The following is a 4,253-nucleotide window of genomic DNA, read 5'->3' as shown; positions in this document are numbered from 1 at the left end:
TTTTTATTGACCAAATACTTATTTTCCACCATAATTTGCAAATAAATAAATAAAAAATCCTATAATGTGATTTTCTGGATTTTTTATCCCTCATTTTGTCTGTCATAGTTGAAGTGTACCTATGATGAAAATGACAGGCCTCATCTTTTTAAGTGGGAGAACTTGCACAATTGGTGGCTGACTAAATACTTTTTTGCCCCACTGTATTTTGGCGGTTCACAATATCGGCCATACGGATGTGGAATGCGGGTTGAGGAAGCCAGCCGTGCCCAACCAGGTGCAGTCATTTTGCATTTCATGACTGCATCTCATGACTGGAAATTACAGTGCCTTGCGAAAGTATTCGGCCCCCTTGAACTTTGCGACCTTTTGCCACATTTCAGGCTTCAAACATAAAGATATAAAACTGTATTTTTTGTGAAGAATCAACAACAAGTGGGACACAATCATTAAGTGGAACGACATTTATTGGATATTTCAAACATTTTTAACAAATCAAAAACTGAAAAATTGGGCGTGCAAAATTATTCAGCCCCTTTACTTTCAGTGCAGCAAACTCTCTCCAGAAGTTCAGTGAGGATCTCTGAATGATCCAATGTTGACCTAAATGACTAAGGATGATAAATACAATCCACCTGTGTGTAATCAAGTCTCCGTATAAATGCACCTGCACTGTGATAGTCTCAGAGGTCCGTTAAAAGCGCAGAGAGCATCATGAAGAACAAGGAACACACCAGGCAGGTCCGAGATACTGTTGTGAAGAAGTTTAAATCCGGATTTGGATACAAAAAGATTTCCCAAGCTTTAAACATCCCTAGGAGCACTGTGCAAGCGATAATATTGAAATGGAAGGAGTATCAGACCACTGCAAATCTACCAAGACCTGGCCGTCCCTCTAAACTTTCAGCTCATACAATGAGAAGACTGATCAGAGATGCAGCCAAGAGGCCCATGATCACTCTGGATGAACTGCAGAGATCTACAGCTGAGGTGGGAGACTCTGTCCATAGGACAACAATCAGTCGTATATTGCACAAATCTGGCCTTTATGGAAGAGTGGCAAGAAGAAAGCCATTTCTTAAAGATAGCCACCTGGGAGACACACCAAACATGTGGAAGAAGGTGCTCTGGTCAGATGAAACCAAAATTGAACTTTTTGGCAACAATGCAAAACGTTATGTTTGGCGTAAAAGCAACACAGCTGAACACCATCCCCACTGTCAAACATGGTGGTGGCAGCATCATGGTTTGGGCTTGCTTTTCTTCAGCAGGGACAGGGAAGATGGTTAAAATTGATGGGAAGATGGATGGAGCCAAATACAGGACCATTCTGGAAGAGAACCTGATGGAGTCTGCAAAAGACCTGAGACTGGGACGGAGATTTGTCTTCCAACAAGACAATGATCCAAAACATAAAGCAAAATCTACAATGGAATGGTTCAAAAATAAACATATCCAGGTGTTAGAATGGCCAAGTCAAAGTCCAGACCTGAATCCAATCGAGAATCTGTGGAAAGAACTGAAAACTGCTGTTCACAAATGCTCTCCATCCAACCTCACTGAGCTCGAGCTGTTTTGCAAGGAGGAATGGGAAAAAATGTCAGTCTCTCGATGTGCAAAACTGATAGAGACATACCCCAAGCGACTTACAGCTGTAATCACAGCAAAAGGTGGCGCTACAAAGTATTAACTTAAGGAGGCTGAATAATTTTGCACGCCCAATTTTTCAGTTTTTGATTTGTTAAATTTTTTTGAAATATCCAATAAATGTCGTTCCACTTCATGATTGTGTCCCACTTGTTGTTGATTCTTCACAAAAAAATACAGTTTTATATCTTTATGTTTGAAGCCTGAAATGTGGCAAAAGGTCGCAAGTTCAAGGGGGCCGAATACTTTCGCAAGGCATCTGTGATGTTTAAATTATGTCTTACACTCAGTGAGAGTACATCACTTCTAGCAGATCTCCTTGCTGAGGGTGGCGTTGATCGTGCACTGCTTCTCGTGGGGTGAGCCTAATTTTTCGCATGTCATGCCTCATGTCTAAAACATAGGGAAAGGGAGACAAAGTCCATTTTGATGCATCTACACATGCAATGTTTTACACAATTTTGTATTATATTTGAGTTAGTGACCTGTCCATCCACAGGCTCGATGTGCAGTATTCTCCACATCTGGATGCTTGTCTCTCTGATCACACTGGCACAGGATGTCCATACACTAGATGATCTGAAGGAAGCACTCCTGTTGGACTGGAAAACAAAGTAACATTAGGTCAGTGGTAGGTCTTTTTCAATGCTTTATCACCATCTTTATCTGGACAGAAAACACATTGTTTATCACAAAGCCACCCTGGACAATGTGACAAGTGGTCCAGCAACACCCAATCCTCGTGCCTCATTGTTTGTTTTTGTTTCCCAAACAACAGTATGGATCTCCCTCTTCTGCCATGGTAGGAGAGATACCTTTTCTGGAAAATACAGGGGCATTTCTCTTTTCCACCGGACAATGACAGCTACAGACCTGATAGTTGTCACTGGGTGTCCAGTCCGCCCATCTGAAAGAGAGAAAAAAAAGCTAGCTAAGTTGATTACTAAAATGGTAACATCTATATTAAAATACCATAACCCACAGACTTGATTATAGTAATGGTAAAATAGACAGACCAAAGCTCAATCTGTACATCTAAAATCCTACTACGTTGATGGGACATTTCTGCGGGGATGGTGTCATTATCTGGAATCCTCAACTAGATGATCAGGATAGTCTAGGGTACTATATTCCCGAATTGGTGAGGCATTGCAATGAGCTACTGTATACGTGTAACGGTTTTCTTCCGTTGAAGGAGAGGAGGACCAAAATGCAGCGTGGTTAGTGTTCAACATGTTTAATAAGGACAATAAACGTGAACACTACAAAATACAAAACAACAAATGTGAAAAAAACAAAACAGTCCTATCTGGTGCATAGACACAAAGACAGAAGACAACCACCCACAAAACCCAACACAAAAACAGGCGACCTGAATATGGTTCCCAATCAGAGACAATGACAAACACCTGCCTCTGATTGAGAACCATATCAGGCCAAACAACTAACCCAACATAGAAACACAAAACATAGAATGCCCACTCAGCTCACGTCCTGACCAACACTAAAACAAAGAAAACACAAAAGAACTATGGTCAGAACGTGACAATACGACTGTACTTCTGACTAATTATCAAGAGGAAAAGTTACAACCCTCAGCCGTGAGGTCACTGAGGAGGACCAACCGCAATAAGGAGATTGTCTGAAAGGGACTTACATGCAGGGATGTACCATAAGGTTTCTGGGCACTGGCCAGCAGACCACGATTTCTACATTCTAAATCTGTTTCATGGGAAGTTTGTAAAGGCAAGATTTCACTGCTGTGTCAAGCTAATTTGGCACATTGTCTACTAGCCCAGTCTGAAAAGTACTGACCTCGGGCTGTTGACATTTCTAACTGACTTCACAGGTCATTTGATTAGTCATATACAACAGATGCACTCGTGAAAAAAAACAGTACATTTTTTGTATGGGAATACATTGAGTCCACAAGCTAATATGGCTAGCTCACTAAAAACGTGTCAATAAAAAGGTCACAACAGCCATTATGCTAGCCTATGCTGGCAATCTTTTTACTTGTAAGGAAGGTAACATGCATTGTACACGTAACTACAGCTAATTTTCATAACCACAGGTCTTTGACCTAACAAATACAGCTTGTTAGCAGCTAGCAAACAGGGCTTACATTATCTTGATTACAGAGGTCGGAAAACGTTAAAATGCATGTGAGCGCTTATTTGAGTAGTGGTTGCATGTCACAGAACCATCCTGGTACATGTCACAGATCCGGTACATGTCACAGAACCATCCTGGCTTCTGATCGACGGACAGACTTAAGGTTAGGTAGTTCGCTACAAAGGCCAAAAAGGGTGATTCAAACTAATTTTAGTAATTTAAAAATGCTAAGGTATCTAGCTAGGTAATTTGAAAAATGCTAAAACAAGAATTCACATGACAAATACACAATAACAATTATTTACACAAGAAACTAAAAAGGCTTTAAAATCTACCTGCTAGCTAGGTTACTTGCTACTTGTCAATGATTTGTATTTATTTTGCATGGAGAAATGTGCCTTGAGGGATAATGTCAAAGCTTGAAACGAGATGTGTAGCTCTGTATGATAACCACATTAGCGGCTAATCGTTTTGGCGGGTAAATACAGGCA

Source organism: Oncorhynchus clarkii, chromosome 1, assembly GCF_045791955.1.
Source record: "Oncorhynchus clarkii lewisi isolate Uvic-CL-2024 chromosome 1, UVic_Ocla_1.0, whole genome shotgun sequence".
In the NCBI taxonomy this organism is placed as follows: Eukaryota; Metazoa; Chordata; class Actinopteri; order Salmoniformes; family Salmonidae; genus Oncorhynchus; species Oncorhynchus clarkii.
Note: the sequence above shows the minus strand (reverse complement) of the source record.